At 42.0% G+C, this 24,960-nt stretch overlaps 1 pseudogene; it reads left to right on the forward strand.

Moving 5' to 3' along the window:
* The first annotated feature begins 320 nt into the window (after positions 1-320).
* LOC131168988 (probable terpene synthase 8) lies at positions 321-23,536 on the forward strand (annotated as a pseudogene).
* Positions 23,537-24,960: the final 1,424 nt, after the last annotated feature.

The raw sequence follows: 24,960 nt of genomic DNA on the forward strand, positions 1-24,960 counted from the left end.
ACTTAGTTTGCTAATAGTGTAAAATCTCAAGGTACCATTTTGTCACAAAATGAACTATGGATCTTGAACTGAAAACAAGTGAAACCACATGATATTTTTTGTAATTTCCACTTTAAGCTTTTAACGTAATTATTTAATTCCCACAATTTCAATACATTTTCTCCTTGTGATTGTATTTTCATATTTACATATATAATCATTTATATATATATATATAAAATGTTTAAAAAATTAAAAGAAAAAAAAAACTAAAAACTGACAATAAAAATGTTTAAAAAATTAAAAGAAAAAAAAAAACTAAAAACTGACAATGACAGCTATGGGCGGACAAATGACTAAAAAATGTTGGCATTCTCTCTATAAATAGCGTTGCTTTTCTCCGTTTAGGGTAGGCACAAGCAAGTGATCAATTGTTTTAATTAGCAAGCAGGTGCTTTGCAGGAAAATGGCCACTCAAGCAAAAATTGAGCAAGACCATTTTCGTCCATCGGCAAACTTTCCCTCCAGCGTTTGGTGCTGCTCTTTTGCTTCCTTATCCTTCCAAGATTCGGCATATCTCTATCATATTTATAATTAATAGATAATATTTTTCTTCTTAATCATGATGTTAAATTGTCATTCAACTAATGTCCGTGCAGGAGTTTGAATCGCTTACTAAAGAGGTGGAAATATTTAAAGAAAAGGTGAAAGATATATAATGCAATCTACAGGAGGATTAATCGAAAACATTGAATTTATTGATATATTATGCTGCCTTGGAGTGTCATATTATTATGAGAATGAAATTGAAGAACAATGAAACCATATTTTCATTGCTCTTCCCACTTTCCTCCATGAAAATGACTATGACCTTCAAGTTGCGGGACTTCTATTTCGGATCTTAGGACAACATGGTCATAAAGTGACTTGTGGTGAGTGTCTGTATATAAATATTGTCAATATTAAGAAGATTAATATGTGATGTGGGTGATCATCCTGAATCAGATGTTTTTAACAAATTCAAAGACAATGATGGAGGGTTCAAGAAAGCCATCACCAATGATGTGAAAAGCCTCCTTGGCTTATACGAAGCTAGCTTTCTATGTGTGCATGGAGAAGATATTTTAGATGAAGCCCTTGCTTTTACAAAGCAATACCTGGAAACTCTAGCCGAAAGGTGCAAGCCCCCATCTTGCTGAACATATAAAGAATTCTCTGGTGTGGCCAATCCATCAAAGCATGGAAAGACTAAAGATTCACCAATATATATCCTTTTACGAAAAAGAGGAGTCTCGCAATGAAACCCTGCTGAAGTTTGCAAAGTTGGACTACAATCGAATTCAATTATTATATAGACAAGAGCTAGCCATTCTCTCAAGGTAAATTTTGTTTCACATGCACACACAGTGTATAGATTAATAAATTTAACATAAATTGAATTATGTTATATTGTCAGGTGGTCGAGAGACTTTAATGTTACGCACAAGCATCCTCATACAAGAGATAGAATTGTGGAGGCCTATGTATGGGCACTTGGAAGCATTTGCGAGCCTAAGTTTGGTGCTTCTCGGTTGATGATTGCTAAGTATCTGCAAGTGGAGACAGTGCTAGATGACACATACGACGCATATGGAACACTGGATGAGCTCTATTGTTTTACAGCTGCATTTGAAAGGTTATAGGAACTTGACATGGAATACATAACAAAATTTCAATCACCACTGTCGACACCATATTTTGGCCGATCCCCAGAATTAATAAACATTGAAACCGATCCCTAGCACTAAATTTTCCTTTGCCAGCCAACTACATTTTCGACCTCTCTTTGCCATATTACCGATCTCTCTTCACAGAGAATTGAATCAATGCTAAGCCCTCGTATCATCTAAAGTCTTGCCAAGTCGCTCACCGATCTCTCAAGCCAATTGTCAAATATCCTGACCAGTTAATTATATTCCCGATCTCTCTTGTCAGACGAGATTGAATTAACACTAGAGCCCTGCTGCCAGTATTCATGGTCGACCTCCCTTTTAAAAGTTTAGGAATAATAGAGTTAAGGTTTTGGTCCGGTTTAATGAGGATTTCGATCTTAAGTGTTCAAGTCAAATTTCCAATTTTAATCAAGTCCAGATTAATGTTGATTCCCTATCGATCTCATGCTCATTATGTTTTCCGATCTCTCGCACTTAGGTTAATAATCTTTTTCAGTTATTTCAATATACTCAGACAATCAAGTGTTTAGAAATTTTCCGATCACAACCATTCATTGAACAAAAGAGTCATTTCATTTCATTTCATTTCAGAAATTGTACAAGTTATTCGGCTGGGGGATCACCCCCAGCCTGATCTACATTTCACTCACCCTCTCCCTCCTCCTCACTATCCTCACCCTCGCCCCCGGGAGCCAGGTCAACCATCCAAGAGAAGTCCTCCTCAGGTAACGCTCGAGTTCGGCTAAGAGGTCCCGTGAGCATTCACATAAGCACACCGCTATTCCTGTCACCATTTCTTCGTCTTTTCGCCTTAAGCTCCTCGATAAGTTGCGACACGAGAAGCTTCGTTGGCGGCGTGCGGACTTCTCTAAGGGCTCGATCCTCTCGGCGAACATGAGACTGTTCGGCCAGCTTGTCTTCATAGAACTTCGCCCGCCCCTCAACTTGAGATATGTAATCCTGAGTGGATAGGAGTTGGGATCGAAGAGAAGCCACTTCCTGATTCTTCTTCTCGATCTCCTTACCCAGGCGATGAGCCTTTTCCCAAACTATGTGCTGGTTCACCAGACACTCCACATTCAGGCTCATGGATCGAGTCAGGATATCGTCAAGGTTGTCCAGAGACAGTCTGTCCCGATCCTCCCGAAGGCAGATGGAAGACCCCAAAACTTTGGCAAAATTGGGGTTCTCCCGAACGGTCCGGTTGTTCTCTAGGGAGGCAATCAGTACTTGGGCGCCACGAGAAGAGGGCCTTGTAGGAGGTCGAGAACGACCCCTTTCTGTGCTTGGAACAACTGAAGGAGGTGGAGGCGGCTCTTCCTGTTGAGGAGGAGATCGGACAGCTTCAGTGATCGGCGGCCCCGAAGGTCGGGACGGGCCTCCTTGCGTCTCCCCTGGTTCATGGCCGGGAGTTTGAAGTAGGGCCGAACGCTTCATCTCCTTTATTTTCCGGGAAATCTCTCTCTCCTTCTTCCACTTCCTGGAACCTTCACCGCCCGCCATACCTACACAAAAAAGAGGTCAGTGAGATCGATAAGGTCCAAAGATCTGAGAAATAAAAAATACCGATGCCAAGATAAGAGAGCTGAAGCTCGCGCTTTTCACCCGTGATCAACTCCATCGTCCAATGATGCAGCTCGGCAGTCACCGCATCTAAACAGGAGTACTTTTCAGTGGCAGCTTGATTCTTCAGCTCCAGCACTATTAGGCTTTCCTCTTTGTTCAGGGTAATACGCTTCAGAATCAAGGGCCCCTGGTGCCACCAGCTACGGGGGAAGTCCTCGAAGCAGGACGGATTTTTGCTCCTCAGAATGAAGAAGCGGTTCTTCCAATTCTTAAGGGAGGAGGGCAGATTGAAAGAAGACGACACCCTTGGATCAAGAGAGAAGACGACAAGACCAGCGTCTTTCACTCTTAGCCCTCAGATCGCTCCGGACAAGAGGATTTGAGACCGTCAGATTGAAAGAAGAAAAGGACGAATATTCTGAAGAATAATCTCAGCCGTTCATTTTGTTTCTCTTTAATTCTCAAGCATCCGATCATGTCCTTCAAAATCCAGACCCTCCATCTCCCTCAAAATAAATCCTGACCCTTCATGGGGAGCACCCGATTCCTATAAATACCTACCTGAAAACTGTTCAAAGGGAGGGGAAAAAAATATAGGCAAGAGGTAGTGACTATAGTGGAATAACTATGAAACTTAATTCAGTTTGTTACTCTACTATTTTGAGTTTTCGTAGAAAAAACTTTTGAAACTAGTTTTCTGAAGTGTTTTCTTGCAAAAGGGATTCTGCAATACTGAAACTTTTCATTTTCAGTTCATTCATTATCCTGTGGCACTCCCACTTTCTGTTTCTGTTATCCTCTATTTCCATTCATATTATCTAAGCTCTACTCCACTCAAGCTTGGTTATTTTGACCTGTTTACATTTTAACAAAGAATACTTCATTTCGAGGCAAACCACAGTCCTCCGGCTGCCAACCTGCAATCTTGCCACTTTCTGCGATTCTGTAGTTAGTTCAATAGACTCGACTCCCTACAGGTCAGTGTTAATATTGCCATTTTATTAAGTCTAGCTCTCGTTTCACGTATTTCCTTTGTTCTCTTTCTTATGCCTGTTGTTTTCTTTAAGTTTATGTCATGCTAAAAAAAAACAAAGAAAAGATATGTTCTAGTTTACTCCCGTGCTGGTTAACCCACACTTCCGTTAATCTTTATTATTTCTGAACGTAAGTCATCTAGTCCCGAGTTACGTAGAAACAGCTAGACAAAATGTAGGTAACTATGTTTAAAATGTCTTTGAAAAAAGAAGGTTTAAATAACACGTCAGGGAAATAGCAAAATTGAATCACTAGGCTGACGTAGAAGGCGATCCGGCATAATGCCATAAGGCGCAATGAAAATCAAAACTCAGGTAAGAAAAAGGGTACAGATAGGATACTGATAAAGTAACCTTAGGGGAGATCAGCAAAATCCCGCATGACGCCCCTTATTTAGTCACAAAACGCCAACGAGTTAAAAGAAGTCTTATTTCGACCTTTGGCACCTTTAAATACCGGAACTCTTAAACTTAGGCTTTTAAGATATACAGCTGCGATCAAATTTCGAACAGATCGGAGGAGAGTTCTTATCCAGTCTCAACTCAAAATTTTAATAAACATTAAATAGAAATTGGAGGAAAATTCTTATCCGGTTCTCAATCTAAAATTTAAAATAAATACTCCAATTTAATGAGTATCGGAGGAGAGTTCTTATCCGGTTCTCAAACTAAAAAGGAGGTCGGAGGAGAGTTCTTATCCGATCTCTGAGCTAAAATTTTAATGAATACTTAAAAGAGATCGGAGGAAAGTTCTTATCCGATCCTCAATCCTAAATTTTAAATACCCCAAAAGAGACCGGAGGAGGATTCTTATCCGATCTCCCCTCAGAATTTAAGAGAAATCGGAGGAGAGTTCTTATCCGATTCTCACACCTAATTTTAACCTACATGCAAAACAAACCCAAAACCAAAAATGATATGCGACGTCAATTCACTAAGGTTGTCTCATTTACTTATGTATCTGGGTGATCCGAATTTAGTGAAAAATTAAAATCTCCTTTTGACAAAAGGATTAACATGTCCATTTAAGCCCTCCTAACTAATATAAAGTTAAATCTACTTACCCTTATTAAGGGACGAGGTGGGGTGCCTAACACCTTCCCCACCCGTCTACGGACCCTGAACCTAGAATCTCTGTTTTGAAGTGGTTTTATTTCAATTTATCTTCACAAATGGTTTTCTTTAGTTTCCCTCAAAATTAAAGTGGCGACTCCTTACTCTTTCCCACTTCGGTGAGGGTTCGTTCAGGCGACCGCAAAATCCCTTGCGACAGCTTGGCGACTCCGCTGGGGAAATTGACTTAACCCCGGTCTAGAGGTCCAAAAGTAGATTTAATTTTTTCCGATCAAATTATAGTGGGCTCATTCGGCAATATTTTATACGTTAATTATTGTTATTCCGCTAACTGTTTTACTTGTTTTGCTTGTTTTATTCCCTACAGCGCTTATTGTTTGAAAAAAAAAGGAAAAAAAAAAGAAAAATCCCCCTATATTGGGAAGAGGTAAATGCGTCCCTTCACACACTGAATACTCACACGATGTCCTCACATACTTTGGCCCTATACCCGGGCTTTCTTACCCTTTTAGGAAAATAGGAGGGGGTCATGTAGCGGTACCCGTGGGTTTTACCCCGTTAGTATCCGTGAAGGCTTCTGCTCAAATTGAAACTCGTTCTATTCACTGTGATACCCGTGGAATTTTCCCGATAATATCATGGGGGTAGAATGGGGCTCTACTGTTTACAGTAGGGGCAATTTGGGAACCTGTGGCTTTTAGAAAATTAGACCTTGAGCTAAACTATCACAATAGCTGAAAACCGTAGTAAACTACCTTATAAGATAGAACTATCCAAATAGGTAGCGCTCATCCGATATCAGGAGTCTCCCTATTATAGGACAAAAAGGGGCATACTTACTCTTACCCTGTTCTGCTTTAATTTCCTTTTGTTCATTTTTGTGAGGGTAATCTTGAATTCTACTAAAACACCTACACATTTTCCTACTTTGATAAATGTGTACGTGTCATCCTGTCAACAGTATGATTCAAAATTACCCTAATTTATCTTGCTAACGAGTTTTCCCGCAGGCATTACCAAACCAAGAGTCTGTAAAAGGATAGGCATCATTTTTATCATGGCATCCTCGAGTCAGTCGGCAGAAAAGGTTCAGAATGCTAAACTTTGGTCCAAATCAGCTCATAGTCCAGTACCCTCGCAAAATGATGTTTCCAAGGCACACGCTAGCTTACTACCTTCATTAGATCTGAATAAAATAGAGGTCAGAATGAACGGTCTCGAGGGTCTGTCTAATGGATGGAGGTCGCTTCCCGATCAGGTCAAGGCACGATTTGAAAAGAAATACGGGAGAATTGCAACCTTAATGCGAGTCAAGGTCCAAATCCTGGCATTAAAGGCCATGCTGTCGGTTTGGAATCCAAAGTACGGGGTATTCTCTTTCAATGATATTGATACGGTTCCCACCATGGAAGAATATCAGGCATTATTAGGAATTCCTTACTCAACACAGAATCGGATCTACCTACACCTTGAGCATAGGCAGACCTGGAAACGATTAACACATTTGTTGGGTATTCCTTCGGAGGAAGCAAAGTCAAAAGAAACTGTCAAAGGGAACACGCATGGATGGTATTGGACCTACCTCAAGAAGTGGTTAGATCAATTCCTCCAAGAGAAACAGTGGGATCAAGCTTCAGTAGCACTCGCATTGGGAATCTACGGCTTGATTTTGTTCCCGGGACCATTAGGAATCATAACCTGCAGCACGGTGGAAGTATTCTAGGCGGTAGAAAGGCAGGAGGTCAATCTGATACCAGCAATTCTTGCGGAGACCTTATTAACCCTTACCTACTGCAGACAACAGGGTAAAGGGTCCATCAAGTGTTGTTCTCAATTGTTATACCTCTGGATTATCAGCCACATGTGTCCTGTGGAGACCAAAGGATTGACCTGGTACCTTGACCAGCCTCCCATCGAGAAGATGACCGGTTAATGTCGGTCCAGAAGAATGAACAGCAGTAGCGGGAACGGATTTTGAGTTTCAATAGCCATGACTACTGTTGGAGGAAGCTGTGGACGTCAGGCCAACCCATTTTGATCGGTACGGGAGGTAATCAATCGGTATCCTTAATCGGAGTAACCGGGTACACAAGTTACACTCCGGCGTTGGTAATGAGGCAGTTTGGCTCGACACAGACCAGAATCGACAGTAAAGAATACCACCAAGGTCATTTCTACCACGAGCTCAAAGAAGAGGAAGGGTTGAAAATGGCTCGTAGATCCTGGGAAAACATCTCTCTGATGGAAAGGTCGCCTAAAGGTCCAAGTGCCACACGCGATTATCTTGAATGGAGGGCTAACAGGGACCGAGAACACTCAACTGTAGAATTCGAAGACAGTGACCTGCGCCGAGATGTCCTATTAGAAGAAGCGGATAACCGTCTGGATGACTCATTACAAAAGGCAAATACCGAAACTCACAACTGCAAGAGCAAATAAAGCAGTTGGAGGACCAATAGCAGAAACTTAAAAGAAAAGTGAGAAGACTCAAGGAAGAGGCAAGGGCCGAAAGGATGGGGTTTGAAGAGCAAGAGATACAGTGGGAAAAGGAAAAAAACTCTCTCCACGCTGTAATGAAAGAGGTAGAAGCACAGAATAGTGAGCTTCAGGAAAAGATGAAATACCAAGAGGTACTCGTTGAAGAGTATAAACAGGAAAACAAAAAGAAGAAGCTCGAATTAAAAGAACAGGCGCTACTCATCAACGATATCTTGAAAGAGTGTGCCAAGGAAAGGAAGAAGAAAGAAAAACAAGCTACTCTCTATCAAGGACTGAAAGAGAATGTGGACCAGCTGGAAAGAACAATAGCACAGGGAAAGCAAGAACTCTTACTTGAATCCGAGTATGCTCTAAAAGCATTCAACCCTGCCAAACAAGAAGAAAGGTTATATGAGTATCTCAGAAAATGTCATCTCATTATAAAGAACCTCCGTGAGCCTAGGCCAATGTAAAGAATACGGTGTACAAATTATTCAGTTAATGAAATGATTTTTGGATCATTGTTTAGCAAATTTGTGAATGAATAATATGACTCCCGTAGGAACTCCCTCGCTAGGGTTATATGAAAAATTGAATGCGCTATATGGACAGGTATCATAAATACGCATTCAATCCGATCATTCACAGTCAGACTATTGAACGATGCCATGATAAAAGTGATGCAGTTATCCTTCAACAGATTTCATTTCTGGCTCTCAAATGCCATCGTATCCTTCGTCCACATCAGGACCCTATTTAATTTTGATCAAAATTCACTAAAAATTTCTTTTTTTGCCTCCCTACAGAAAAACAACATTGCTTCGAACAAGGCAAGTCTGACCAAGCACGCGATTCAACCCCAGCGAGTGTACTTAACAAGATCTCGAACAAGAAAACTAATGGAAGACCAGGAACAAGTACAGAACCTACAGGGGCAAGTGTCTAAACTAAAAGACCAGGTTTCAGAACTTATGAAACTGATGAGGGAGATGTCCCAAAATAAGCCAGCTTCAGACCTTAACCTACCATTACCTCCCCCACCTCCTACAACCGTTGATTCTCACTACGCTTCAACCTCTTTCACTTTCCAGCCATCAATCCAGGATCCGATGGTCACTGTCAATCCGGTTCCACTAAATAATGAACCTCCTTTCTCTTATTACCCTACCATCCCGAATGTCGAACCATCCCTTTCGGTCCCGAACCCTCCAATTCATTCTACCCCTCATTTCCCAGTCGGGGGAGTACCTCACACAATAGGAGGAGAAAGTAAGATGAGAGAAAATGAGAAGCTGTCCGCTCTGGAAGAGAGATTGAGAGCTATAGAGGGCTTGAATATGTATGGCTTAGTTGACGTGGCATCACTAAGATTAGTACCGGATGTGGTGGTGCCGCCCAAATTCAAGGTCCCCGATTTTGACAAGTATACTGGGAATTCGGACCCTCGAATTCATTTGGCCACCTATATTGCCAAGATGTCCTCTATGACGATGATGACAGATCGTTAATCCACTTCTTTCACGAGCCTCTGGAGCAGCCACGAGGTGGTGCGTTCGATTAGACAGAGGCATCAAGCTCTGGAAGGATTTAGCCTAGGCCTTTTTAAAGCAGTACAAATTTAACTGCGATGTGGCCCCACAAGGAGGATCTTCAAAATCAGTGCGAGAAAGACCGGAAAGCTTCAAGGAGTATGCCCAGAGATGGAGAGAAAAGGCGGCAGAAGTACATCCCCCGGTGACCGATAATGAGCTATGCTCTCTATTTATCGAGACTTTGAAGGCTCCCTACTTCAACTTGATGATTGGGAACACTTCCAACAGCTTTTCTGACATCATATAGGCCGGCGAAAGAATTGAGGCCAATCTGAGAATGGGACGGTTGCAGGAGTTGGCTGAGAACCCTGCGAAAAAGACTACCAGCTTTGGCAAGAAGAAGGATGGTGATGTGCATTCCGTCACCCGTCAAAATAATTATTCCCCATTCCCTCAAAACAATTATCGGCCATATCCTCCCCCTCATGGCCAAACAGTCGCCAACATCCCACCTCCTTTCCCTAATTATCCACACCCACGCCCACAATACCCTTCACCTACAAATTACCAACCAAGACCACCTCCTCCTCCTGCTCAACCAAGACCACCACAAAACAACCCAAGACCCCCAAGAAACCCTGATCCACCTCTTCCCCTCCCACTCAGTGAAATATACCGATACCTCGTCGGTATAAACCAAATCGTACCAGTTCCCCTAGACCCGATCCAGCCGCCATACCCTAGGTGGTATGATGCCACTGCCCGTTGTGAGTACCATGGAGGGGCACAAGGGCATTCAACTGATAACTGTGGTGCACTCAGGGGGAGAGTGCACGCTTTAATTCGAAACGGGTGGCTGAAAATCGAGGAAAATGGTTCCCTCCCCAATGTTACCTCAAACCCACTGCCTAACCATAATGCTGGAAGTGGTGTAAATATGATAGAGTCTGATAGACAAGGATCAACACCGGAAGTAGACAAGCTGGTTCCTTACTTTAAAAAATTTTTGCTGTGGCAATGAGGGAAGGCTACCTTTGCCCTCAGGTAACGGGAGTAGAAGAATGTACGGGGTGTCCTTATCATGGAGGGGCAACCGATCATGAGCTGCGGGATTGTGAGGGATTCAAACAAGAGGTCCTGAACTTGTTGTCTCTCAAGGTTCTGAGATGCCAGACAAGGTCGAAGATGGAGGAGGGAGTGAACACCACTAGATACAGCCAGAATGCTTCTACCTCCAAACCCAGAATCACCTTTTCACCCCCAGTAGCCTCGCCGCCAGTAACGGTTATCTGAGCCCCATCTCAGCTCCCTATTACCAACACCCATGCCATACCTTGGAACTACAATTTCCAAGTCTTCACCCAAGGAGCGTTAAGCAGTACACCGGCTCCTAGCCTTGCTTCACCCCCGGCACCTCCTAAGCTATGTTTCACTCCTCATGAACACTTTCAGATGACTTATGCCGGACCTACCACCAGTGCTACTCCCCAGAATAATCCTCAACCTGTCACTACCACAAAATCCTCCTCGCATGAGCAAGAAGTCGAGTTCATAACTCGAAGTGGGAGGTGTTACGTGAACGAAGAAAAAGAAAAAAGAAAAGGGAAAGTAAAGATGGGAGAGTCATCAAAGAATGCAGAAGATGGGGTTGAGAAGGCAGGGGAAGTAGAGCCTGCTGAGCATAAAGAAGAGGAAGAACTGCTGCTCCAAATAATGAAACAGAGTGAGTATGATGTAGTGGAGCAGTTGAGGAAGACACCTGCCCGAATTTCACTGTTATCACTGATCCTGAGCTCGGAAGTCCACCGACAAGCCTTGCCGAGAATCCTGGATCAAGCCTTTGTAAACCCCGATATCACACCGGGGCAGTTTGAGAAGATAGTATAACAAATCCAGGCATCCAACTTTGTAGCCTTTTCTGAAGAGGAGGTAGACCCTGCAGGCTTAGGGCACAATAAAGCTCTGCATATAACTGTGAAATGTAAGGGTTGTATAGTGGCCAAGGTCCTCATCGATAACGGATCAGCCCTCAATGTACTGCCTAGCGCTACCTTAGCCAGGCTGCCGGTCGACCAATCGTATATACGTCAGAGTGCTATGGTGGTAAGAGCCTTTGACGGTACCAGGAGAGAGGTGCTGGGAGACATTGACTTGCCAATCCAAGTCGGTGCATGTACTTTCAACGTCACGTTTCAGGTGATGAACATTGAGCCGGCCTACACTATGTTGTTGGGGAGGCCGTGGATCCATTCTGCGAATGCTGTTCCTTCAACTTTGCACCAGAAAATAAAATACATTAAGGACGGCAAAATCGTTACTGTAAGGGGTGAAGAAGCCATATTGGTCACCAAGCCGCAATCACTTCCTTATGTGGAAGCGGCCGAGGAGTCGTTGGAGAGTTCTTTCCAGGCCCTTGAGTTACAAGATACCGGGAAGGAGGGGGCTATGGCTATGGTGGCCAAAGTAATGTCAAGAAATGGGTATCAAGAGGGGAAAGGCTTGGGCACTGCCTTGCAAGGGATCGTGGAACCGATACCAGCTATCCAGAAGAAAGGCCGTTGCGGATTGGGTTATGAGGAAGATGCTCTCACGGATGGGTGATTCTGGATGAGAAACAGACTTCGAGATCAAAGATTCAACCAGAAAATCGGGAGAATAAAAGTAGTCCCGAGAATTACGGATGTATTCATTAAACCGGTCATTGACAATCCGGCAGATGTGGAAGAATCACCTGATGACCTGTCCATCGATGTCATTCACCTGGGTTCCTTCTACGAAGCTCTGGTCTCGCCAGTGACTGAGGGGCAAGAACTGGACAACTGGACGGCGGAGGACATCCCTGTACTCAATTTCGAGTAAAGTACCTTTGGTTATCTACACTTGATCATTTTGTCCATGATGACAAGTGTAATACTGTAAATGGACCTTTTTCTTATGGCATAAATTAATAGCGCATTTTAAATCCATTTCTTTCCTTTTGAATTTCATCCTTATAATATGTTCCATTTTCATTCATTCAGGACCATTCATCAATTAACACCTAATAATCCAATAGACTCAGAAATTCCTCTGGTTAATTTTGAAATCCCCATAACTGCCATTACTTCAAGTGATTCTGAGGAAGACCTTACAGAAGAAAGCAATGAAAAAGATGAACCCTCCCTAGTGCCTTGTGAAGACGAAACACACACCATAAATTTAGGCACAGAAGAAGTAAAAAGGGAACTTAAGGTAGTGGAGAGTGAAGAATTGGGAGATATGATCAGTCTGCTTAAAGAATTCCTCGACGTATTTTCCTGGAGCTATGATGATATGGTGGGTTTGGACCCTCAGATAGTGACACACAAAATTCCCCTAATTCCGGGGACAGTCCCGGTAAAGCAGAAGTTAAGGAGAATGAATCCCGACACACTGCTTAAAGTTCGGGATGAAGTCAAGAAACAGTATGACGCTGGGTTCCTGGAAGTGGTCAAATATCCTCAATGGGTAGCTAACGTCGTCCCGGTAATGAAGAAGGACGGGAGAGTTAGGGTGTGCGTTGACTACAGGGATCTTAATAAAGCAAGCTTGAAAGACGATTTTCCTCTCCCCCACATTGATGTGTTAGTTGACAATGCTGCGGGATTAGGCAGGTGTTCATGTATTGATGGGGCATCAGGGTACAATCAGATCCCGATGGACGAGGAAGACAAGGATAAGACTGCTTTCATCACTCAATGGGGAGTGTTTTGCTATCGGGTCATGCCTTTCGGGTTGAAGAATGCTGGTGCTACCTACCAGCGCGCAATGGTCACATTATTCCATGATATGATGCATAAAGAGGTGGAAGTGTATGTGGATGATATGATCATCAAATCCGGGGGAGAAGAAAGTCATGTGCAGGTACTGAGGAAAGTATTTGAGAGACTCAGGAAATATCAGTTGAAACTGAACCCTGCCAAATGCATATTCGGAGCTAGGTCAGGAAAATTGTTGGGGTTCATAATGAGCGAAAAGGGAATAGAGGTAGATCCAGACAAGGTTCGAGCTATTCAAGAGATGCCATCCCCAAGAAAAGAAAGGGAGGTGCGCAGTTTTCTGGGAAAATTGAACTACATATCAAGATTTATTTCCAATCTCACCGCAAAAGCCGAGCCTATTTTTAGACTGCTCCGAAAGAACAACCCCACTCAATGGGATTCAGTTTGTCAAGAGGCTTTTGAGAAAATCAAGCAATACTTGTCAAACCCACCAGTATTGGTTCCACCAGTGGCAGGGAGGCCTCTTATCCTGTATATGGCGGTCCAACAGAGCTCGATGGGATGTGTTTTGGGACAACATGATGATACGGGCCGAAAAGAAAGGGCTATCTATTACCTGAGCAAAAAGTTCAATGATTGTGAGTCAAGATACTCTTTCTTAGAAAAGACTTACTGCGCATTAGCCTGGACAGCGAATCGCCTCAAGCACTACATGTTGAATCACAAGACATGGCTCATCTCCAGGATAGATCCTATCAAATATGTATTCGAAAGCCCATTCGTGCCAGGAAGGATAGCCAAGTGGCAGGTTATACTCTCCCAATACGACATAGTCTACATGACCCGGAAGGCAGTAAAAGGTAGCGTGATCGCTGACCTCCTAGCAGAAAATCCTATCCAAGATTATGAAGCTCTGGATTTTGAGTTCCCTGATGAGCATATTAATGAAGTGGACTGCGAAGAAGAGGGGCCAGCCGATGTATGGGAAATGTATTTCAACGGAGCTGTCAATTTGTCTGGTAATGGAATTGGAGCTGTGTTGATATCCCCGGATGGAAAACACTTTCCGATAGCTGTCAAGTTGAGATTTGATCGCACCAACAACGTCATGAATCTGAAGCTTGTGTGATGGGGCTACAGGCTGCCATCGAAATGAAAATCAGGAAGTTGGAAATATATGGAGACTCAGCCCTGATTATTTATCAAGTCAAGGGAGAATGGAAAACCAAGGATCCCAAGCTAATCCCATATCAGAAGTACTTACTGGAGCTGATTAAGAAATTTGAAGAGATCTCTTTCACTCACCTTAGTAGGGACAAGAATCAATTTGCTGATGCCTTAGCCACCCTAGCTGTCGTGGCTCAAATCGAAGAGGGTCAGATGATTCAGACATTGAAGATTAAAGTAAGAAATTAGCCAGCTTATTGCTTCATGATTGAGGAAGAACCTGACGGTAAACCTTGGTATCATGACATCCTGATCTACTGCAGAACCAGAGAATTCCCCCCAGGGGCAAACCGAAACGAAAAGAGGATGCTTCGGAGATTAGCATTGGGATACTTCCCCAGTGGTGAAACCCTATACAAGAGAGGGTGCAATGGTGAACTGTTGAGATGTGTGGATGCAAAAGAGGCGAAGAAAATCCTTTTTGAAACTCATGAGGGAAATTGTGCAACCCATGCCAATGGGCACATGATGGCTAAGCAAATCATGCAACGGGGATATTTTTGGATCACAATGGAAAAAGATTGCATCGAGTATTTTCGAAAATGCCATAAGTGTCAAATCTATGCCGATCCGATAAATGTGCCACCTCACAAGTTGTTCAACCTCGTCTCACCATGGCCTTTCGCAATGTGGGGCATCGATGTGATTGGTCCCATCAATCCTAAGGCATCCAATGGGCACAGATTCATCCTTGTGGCCATCGACTATTTCTCCAAGTGGGTCGAGGCAACATCTTATGCGCACATCACACAGAACACGTTTATCAAATTCCTCAGAAGCAATATCATCTGCCGGCATGGTCTCCCGAATGAAATTGTCACTGACAACGCCAAGAATCTCAATGGTCCAAAGATTCAAAAATTGTGTGATCAATACAAAATTCGACATCTCAATTCCTCCCCATACCGTCCCCAGATGAATGGAGCAGTGGAAGCTGCGAACAAAAACCTCAAGAGGATAATCCGAAAAATGACAGTCACATATAGGGATTGGCATGATATGCTCCCTTACGCTCTTCACGCATACCGGACTTCTGTAAGAACCTCAATCGGGGCAACTCCGTACTCACTGGTTTACGGGATGGAAGCAGTATTACCGGTAGAAGTTGAAATTCCTTCCCTAAGGATTCTGAAGGAATCAGGGATTGATGAGTCAGAATGGATCCAGTCAAAGTTGGATCAGTTAAACTTGCTGGATGAGAAAAGATTAACAGCAGCATGTCATGGGCAGTTATACCAGATGAGGATGGCTAGAGCATTTGATAAAAGCGTTCGCCCACGCGAATTCCAACCCAGGGACCTAGTTCTGAAGAAAGTGCTGCCAAAACAAAATGATCCCCGGGGCAAATGGTCACCAACCTACGAGGAACCCTATGTGGTTAAGAAGGCATTTTCTGGAGGAGCCTTGATCTTGACCCACATGGACGGTGAAGAGTTTCCAAGGCCTGTGAACGCTGACACCGTCAAGAGATACTATGCCTAAAAAAAAAAAGAAGAGAAAAAGTAGGAGTGAAAACCCGAAAGGGCGCTCCTAGCAAAATGTGGGAAAGAGGGTGAAAACCCGAGAGAGCGCCTTCTGCAAAATGAGTGAAGGATGAAAACTCGGAAGGGCATCCTAAAAAAAAAAAAAAAAAAAAAAAAAAAAAAAAAAATATAGGGGTGAAAACCTTAAAGGGCATCCCAATAACCAAAAGGGAGAAATAAGGAAAGAAGCATAAGATCGAGAAAGGAAATAAACCGTCACGACATGAGGCTCCAGAAAACTTGAAATAATGGCAGTTAAGGGATTCCAAGGCCAGCCACAAGGAATATGTGAGATCTATCCTTGTACCTTTCTTCTTTGAAACTCTATCTTTGTTTTTATTAAAACGTAATAAAGTCCTACTTCATTCCCTATGCTTCTATCCTTCCCTTATATTTATTCTTTAACATTATTCTTCTGCAATCTCGTTATTTAATGCGCTATTAATCAGTTAAAATTTTTGCCATAAGATTAGGATCTAACAATTGATAACCTCACGTACTTTACTATGAGATTTGCAGGGAATGACCAGGAAAAGGGTATATAAAAGGAAATAGGGATGAAAACCCGGAAGGGCATCCTGAAAAAGTGAGTTAAAAAAAAACTAGAGGTGAAAACCCGAAAGGGCATTTCTAGTCATATGGACGAAGGGGAATTGAAAACCCGTAAGGGCATTTTTCGGGAAAAAGTCAAAAACGGAAGAAGAGCATTTGAAAAGTGGGGTCATAGGTCAAGTCTTGCAACTCGTCCTCCGTTAATCTTCGGCCTTCGGGATTCTGTTAAGTACACTTCATTGGGGAAGAACTTCTCGTGTCCGGATTAGGCTTGCTTTGTAAGTGCAATTTACATTTCCTGTTATCAACCTCTGGTTCCTTGATCTAAGTTGATTTAAAATTTCCTGCAATTTAAATTTCCTGTTATCAACCTCTGGTTCCTTGATCTAAGTTGATTTTAATTTCCTGCAATTTAAATTTCTAGTTATCAACCTCTGGTTCCTTGATCTAAGTTGATTTAAAATTTCCTGCAATTTAAATTTCCTGTTATCAACCTCTGGTTCCTTGATCTAAGTTGATTGTAAATTTCCTGCAATTTACGTTTCCTGTTACCAACCTCTGGTTCCTTGATCTAAGTTGATTTTAATTTCCTGCAATTTAAATTTCCTGTTATCAACCTCTGGTTCCTTGATCTAAGTTGATTTTAATTTCCTGCAATTTAAATTTCCTGTCATCAACCTCTGGTTCCTTGATCTAAGTTGATTTTAATTTCCAGTTATCAACCTCTGGTTCCTTGATCTAAGTTGATTTAAAATTTCCTGCAATTTAAATTTCCTGTTATCAAACCCTGGTTCCTTGATCTAAGTTGATTTTAAATTTCCTGCAATTTACGTTTCCTGTTATCAACCTCTGGTTCCTTGATCTAAGTTGATTTTAAATTTCCTGTTATCAACCTCTGGTTCCTTGATCTAAGTTGATTTTAATTTCCTGCAATTTACTTTTCAGTTATCAACCTCTGGTCCCTTGATCCAAGTTGATTTTAATTTAACTTCTGATGCTGATCCCTAGGTCACTGACTTAGGTATGCTTTAGTTTCAGACACCTAATCGTCCAAAATACGGGTCTAAATCTTTACATAATTCATACACGGGAAATTTTTCCCTTAATAGAAATTATGTAAAGAGGGGCAGCTGTCGACACCATATTTTGGCCGATCCCCAGAATCAATAAACATTGAAACCGATCCCTAGCACTAAATTTTCCTTTGCCAGCCAACTACATTTCCGACCTCTCTTTGCCATATTACCGATCTCTCTTCACAGAGAATTGAATCAATGCTAAGCCCTCGTATCATCTAAAGTCTTGCCAAGTCGCTCACCGATCTCTCAAGCCAATTGTCAAATATCCTGACCAGTTAATTATATTCCCGATCTCTCTTGTCAAACGAGATTGAATTAACACTAGAGCCCTGCTGCCAGTATTCGTGGTCGACCTCCCTTTTAAAAGTTTAGGAATAATAGAGTTAAGGTTTTGGTCCGGTTTAATGAGGATTTCGATCTTAAGTGTTCAAGTCAAATTTCCAATTTTAATCAAGTCCCGATTAATGTTGATTCCCTATCGATCTCATGCTCATTATGTTTTCCGATCTCTCGCACTTAGGTTAATAATCTTTTTCAGTTATTTCAATATACTCAGACAATCAAGTGTTTAGAAATTTTCCGATCACAACCATTCATTGAACAAAAGAGTCATTTCATTTCATTTCATTTCAGAATTTGTACAAGTTATTCGGCTGGGGGATCACCCCCAGCCTGATCTACATTTCGCTCACCCTCTCCCTCCTCCTCACTATCCTCACCCTCGCCCCCGGGAGCCAGGTCAGCCATCCAAGAGAAGTCCTCCTCTGGGTAACGCTTCTGGAGTTCGGCTAAGAGGTCCTGGTGAGCATTCACATAAGCACCTGCTATTCCTGTCACCATTTCTTCGTCTTTCGCCTTAAGCTCCTCGATAAGTTGAGCAACTTGAGAAGCTTCGTTGGCCCGAAGCGCCTGGACTTCTTTAAGGGCCTGATCCCTCTCAGCCAGAACATGAGACTGTTCGGCCAGCTTGTCTTCATAGAACTTCGCCCGCCCCTCAACTTGAGATATGTAATCCTGAGTGGATAGGAGTTGGGATCGAAGAGAAGCCACTTCCTGATTCTTCTTCTCGATCTCCTTACCCAGGCGATGAGCCTTTTCCCGAACTATGTGCTGGTTCACCAGACACTCCACATTCAGGCTCATGGATCGAGTCAGGATATCGTCAAGGTTGTCCGAAGACAGTCTGTCCCGATCCTCCCGAAGGCAGATGGAAGACCCCAAAACTTTGGCAAAATCGGGGTTCTCCCGAACGGTCCGGTTGTTCTCTAGGGAGGCAATCAGTACTTGGGCGCCACGAGAAGAGGGCCTCGTAGGAGGTCGAGAACGACCCCCTTCTGTGCTTGGAACAACTGAAGGAGGTGGAGGTGGCTCTTCCTGTTGAGGAGGAGATCGGACAGCTTCAGTGATCGGCGGCCCCGAAGGTCGGGACGGGCCTCCTTGCGTCTCCCCTGGTTTATGGCCTGGAGTTTGAAGTAGGGCCGAACGCTTCATCTCCTTTATTTTCCGGGAAATCTCTCTCCTTCTTAAGCTTCATCGAACATTCACCGCCCGCCATACCTACACAAAAAGAGGTCGTGAGATCGATAAGGTCCAAAGATCTGAGAAATAGAAAATACCGATGCCACGATCAGAGAGCTGAAGCCCGCGCTTTTAGCACGTGATAAACTCCATCGTCCAATGATGCAGCTCGGCAGTCACCGCATCTAAACAGGAGTACTTTTGAGTGGCAGCTTGATTCTTCAGCTCCAGCACTATTAGGCTTTCCTCTTTGTTCAGGGTAATGCGCTTCGGAATCAAGGGCCCCTGGTGCTACCAGCTACGGGGGAAGTCCTCGAAGCAGGACGGATTTTTGCTCCTCAGAATGAAGAAGTGGTTCTTCCAATTCTTAAGGGAGGAGGCGGTCGGTGAAGAGCCGCAATGAGGCTTCGCTGAAAGAACCAATGCTCGTCGTCTTTTCGCGAGTTAGCACTGTCTTGATTCGCGAACACCTTAGCCTTAGGTCTGATTCCCTTAGCTCGGCACAGACCTCGGAAGGCTACCAAGATCCGCCACGAGTTAGGGTGAATTTGGGCGATGCACACTCGGTGGAATTTTAAGACCTCCTTGAAGAAATTGTCCAGAAGGAACCGCAGACCGGCCTTTAACTCTTCCTCATATACCATAACCAAGTCATTCTCTTCAAAGAAGTAATCAGCTCGGTGATAGCTGTGACACCGGATAAGTTCATACGAATCAGGACGAATATTGTACTCCTGGCCAAACGATTGCAGATCGGATTCTTGCAAGATCGATGGCAGCTCATCCATGGGAAGATTCTCCCTCCCTGAAGAAGGTGCATGCCTTGATGGTGCGATCCACCCCCGAGCTGGAGCGGAGACCCTAAGAGGTTCTAGTTGCGCGCTTGGCCCGACCACCTCTTCTTCGTCAGACGACCACGAGAACTGAATGGAAGGAGGGCTCGCCGCTCTCTGACCCTCGGCACCGCTCATTTTCAAAGGAAATAAAGAACTTAAACTAAAAAGAAGATCAAAGCCCTTACCGGAGTCTGATCGGTGTCGGAAGAACTTGAATAAACGAGAGAACTTTGAGGTTGTGAGCGAGAGATTGAAAATGACATACAGGAGCAAATGGCTAACCCCCCACCCCTATTTATACTCGTCCGAGCATTTAATGCTCACGAGGTTCCAGGCAGCGCATCGGTTAGCGGGACTCGCCAGCTGTTCTGACACGTCTCACGAATATTCCCAAGATTCCATAAAGAGATCGGTTAATTATAGAGCGGTAGATCCAGGTGTTTCGAATTACACATCGGATAAGTGTCATTCAGGTAAAGAATCAGATCGAATAATCATATTAGAGCTCGGAAAATAATTAATAAGATAATAATTGATAAAATAAAATCTTTATTTCCAAAAGATCGGATTACATCATTTGAGCAATCTCTAGGGATCGGAATTATAGAGATCGGAACATGGGGGATCAGCATGAGAGATCGAAAAGGAGGAGGGATCGGAAGACAAAAAGAATAAGACAAATCCCAAATAATCGTCATCAGAATCAGAGCCGAGGTAGTTAAAGCGTGGCAGACGAGATCTCCACCGAACGCCTAAGAATCGCCCGCAATACTGACAGGTGCCAGGGTATGTCATGACAGTCCTGTACATCCCAATCTCCACCGTTGATCTCACTTGTAAGGATGAACCCGAAACCCTTGGATCAAGAGAGAAGACGACAAGACCAGCGTCTTTCGCTCTTAGCCCTCAGATCGCTCCGGACAAGAGGATTTGAGACCGTCAGATTGAAAGAAGAAAAGGACGAATATTCTGAAGAATAATCTCAGCCGTTCATTTTGTTTCTCTTTAATTCTCAAGCATCCGATCATGTCCTTCAAAATCCAGACCCTCCATCTCCCTCAAAATAAATCCTGACCCTTCATGGGGAGCACCCGATTCCTATGAATATCTACCTGAAAACTGTTCAAAGGGAGGGGAAAAAAATATAGGCAAGAGGCAGTGACTATAGTGGAATAACTCTGAAACTTAATTCAGTTTGTTACTCTGCTATTTTGAGTTTTCGTAGAAAAAACTTTTGAAACTAGTTTTCTGAAGTGTTTTCTTGCAAAAGGGATTTTGGAATACTGAAACTTTTCATTTTCAGTTCATTCATTATCCTGTGGCACTCCCACTTTCTGTCTCTGTTATCCTCTATTTCCATTCGTATTATCTAAGCTCTACTCCACTCAAGCTTGGTTATTTTGACCTGTTTACATTTTAACAAAGAATACTTCATTTCGAGGCAAACCACAGTCCTCCGGCTGCCAACCTGCAATCTTGCCACTTTCTGTGATTCTGTAGTTAGTTCAATAGACTCGACTCCCTACAGGTCAGTGTTAATATCGCCATTTTATTAAGTCTAGCTCTCGTTTCACGTATTTCCTTTGTTCTCTTTCTTATGCCTGTTGTTTTCTTTAAGTTTATGTCACGCTAAAAAAAAACAAAGAAAAGATATGTTCTAGTTTACTCCCGTGCTGGTTAACCCACACTTTCGTTAATCTTTATTATTTCTGAACGTAAGTCATCTAGTCTCGAGTTACGTAGAAACAGCTAGACAAAATGTAGGTAACTGTGTTTAAAATGTCTTTGAAAAAAGAAGGTTTAAATAACACGTCAGGGAAATAGCAAAATTGAATCACTAGGTTGACGTAGAAGGCGATCCGGCATAATGCCATAAGGCGCAATGAAAATCAAAACTCAGGTAAGAAAAAGGGTACAGATAGGATACTGATAAAGTGACCTTAGGGGAGATCAGCAAAATCCCGCATGACGCCCCTTATTTAGTCACAAAACGCCAACGAGTTAAAAGAAGTCTTATTTCGACCTTTGGCACCTTTAAATACCGGAACTCTTAAACTTAGGCTTTTAAGATATACAGCTGCGATCAAATTTCGAAGAGATCGGAGGAGAGTTCTTATCCGGTCTCAACTCAAAATTTTAATAAACATTAAATAGAAATTGGAGGAAAATTCTTATCCGGTTCTCAATCTAAAATTTAAAATAAATACTCCAATTTAATGAGTATCGGAGGAGAGTTCTTATCCGGTTCTCAAACTAAAAAGGAGGTCGGAGGAGAGTTCTTATCCGATCCCTGAGCTAAAATTTTAATGAATACTTAAAAGAGATCGGAGGAAAGTTCTTATCCGATCCTCAATCCTAAATTTTAAATACCCCAAAAGAGACCGGAGGAGGATTCTTATCCGATCTCCCCTCAGAATTTAAGAGAAATCGGAGGAGAGTTCTTATCCGATTCTCACACCTAATTTTAACCTACATGCAAAACAAACCCAAAACCAAAAATGATATGCGACGTCAATTCACTAAGGTTGTCTCATTTACTTATGTATCTGGGTGATCCGAATTTAGTGAAAAATTAAAATCTCCTTTTGACAAAAGGATTAACATGTGCATTTAAGCCCTCCTAACTAATTCAAAGTTAAATCTACTTACCCTTATTAAGGGACGAGGTGGGGTGCCTAACACCTTCCCCACCCGTCTACGGACCCCGAACCTAGAATCTCTGTTTTGAAGTGGTTTTATTTCAATTTATCTTCACAAATGGTTTTTTTTAGTTTCCCTCAAAATTAAAGTGGCGACTCCTTACTCTTTGCCACTTCGGTGAGGGTTCGTTCAGGCGACTGCAAAATCCCTTGCGACAACCACATATACAAAAGTGAATATAGCCCAACCATTTTTTTTCCTGCAAATTTTCAGGTGCAATGTTGATGGTATTGACGATTAACTACCCGGGTATATGAAAAATCTTTACAAGAATTTTTTGAAACTTTTTGAAGAGACGGAGAATGATGGCAATGAAGGAAGCTCTTCCAAAACCTCTTATGCCAAGGAGATGGTAGGATTTGCTGGATAATACTTTCCATTTAATTAATTAGTTTGATAGTTTTTGATGGATAGTACGCTTATAGACATTGGATGACCCTTGATTTTGAGCAATTAGTTTAATATTTCATGGAAAAGAGTTTGCGTAATTGCCCGCATAGTTTAAAGAAAATTTTCTCAAGTTGAATGGCTTTATTATTTTTTTTTCCCATTTAACATATGTAACTGATTTCTTTCTTTTTTCCCCTCTGTTATTAGTTTAAAGAATTGACAAGAGGCTACATAATTGAGGCACAATGGGCAAAAAATGCGTATGTGCCAGCATTCGATGATTATGTACAGAATGGATTAATCATAAGCACTTGTGATGTCCTTGCTTCAGCATTCCTCCTTGGAATGAAGGATGTAGGGATCAAGGAAATGGTATGGATACGAGGTAACCCAAAAATTGTTAACTCTGCCAAGTTACTTGGAACTTTGAAGAATGACATAGCAGGCCACGAGATATCATTAATTTCACACACACGTATATATATATATATATATATATATATATATGAAAATTCTAGCATGCATAGAAGCACTAAAAAATATATTCTCCTGATCTGATTTCTTTGTTTTTTAAACTGAAATAATATATCATGCACAATAAAGGAGGAGCAAAAGCGGGGATACTCTCCTGCAAGTGTGGAGTGCTACATGAAAGAATTTGGTGTGTTAAAAGAGGAGGCTGTTAGAGATATTGATAAAATATTTGTAAATGCATGGAAGGACACAAATAAGGAACTACTTCTTAAGCCAAGAAGTGTCTCAAACAGGGAAATTATTCAATAGTCTCGGTGTACCAAGTCATAGGTATGACTTGGTGCACCAGATCAAACATATAACAACATATCAATTATAAAAAGTGAGTCAGAAATTTATCATAAAAATAAAATAATTTAAGTCGTATACATTACCATGGTCATCATTGTCATCAACATGAGCTTCACCCAATTTTAACCTTGCTAATTGATGATCAAGTTTGACTTCAAGGTTCATTAAACCTTCTTGGCACATTTGTTTAGTACTATCATTTCCTTGACACTTATATATCAAATTGCTAGCTATACGCATCATTGAATGGCGCCATACTAGCTCCACCTCTTCTTTATTCCCTAGAAAATGAATATTTTTCTCATACAATATCATTCCTCTCCTAGCTTCTTTTGTCCACCTCTTTAAAATATACTGATTTGGAATGCTAGTCACATTTCTCACACTAAAAACTCGTAAAGCATGAGAGCATAAAATCCCTTTTGACTCAAACTTTTTACAAGTGCATGAAATTTGATGATTAAGTATATTAAAATGAACCATGTGCATTTGTTCATTAGCCTCTTCTTTCACTTCATAAGTGCAAAATAATCCATCATTAGTTACTTCTCTCCGCAAGGTTGCAAGGCTATAAAGAAACTCTTTTTCAAATAACATGTACATTTTGCATGTATAAATTTTGACTGCATGCTCTAAAATATGACTATACTTCACTGCAGTAACAGGTTTACCATGCTTGCAACGAAAATCTTCATCTAACTCCTTTGAACACAAACCTACAACTATGTTCTCGTATGCAAGTGAAAATGAGTAAGGCTTGTTGTTATATTTGCTATACCAGTCAAAAGATTGTTAGTACTTTCACTTTTTTGAGATTATTTTATCCCAGTAGTGAAACTACCTTTAGTGAACATGGTATTCCACTTTTCATGAACTGTATACATAAGATTGAACCAATTATTGTCTGAAATATTATATCTTCTTATCATTTCATCTCAAGCCTCTTGAAATTCTATTACAGATTCACAACCAGTACAACATTTCTTCCATAATTTCTGAAATTCAGGATTGGAATTGAGACTTCCAAAATGGGATGGAGCATTTTTGCTAATGTGCCATAAACATAAACGATGATGTGTAGTTGGAAACAATACCTTAATCGCATTTAACATTGCAGAATCTTGATTTGTAAATATAGTAATCGGAGGTCGATTTCCCATTGACTCTAAAAATGATTGAAATAACCACTTGAAGG

This window comes from Hevea brasiliensis, chromosome 16 (genome assembly GCF_030052815.1).
Source record: "Hevea brasiliensis isolate MT/VB/25A 57/8 chromosome 16, ASM3005281v1, whole genome shotgun sequence".
Classification (NCBI taxonomy): domain Eukaryota; kingdom Viridiplantae; phylum Streptophyta; class Magnoliopsida; order Malpighiales; family Euphorbiaceae; genus Hevea; species Hevea brasiliensis.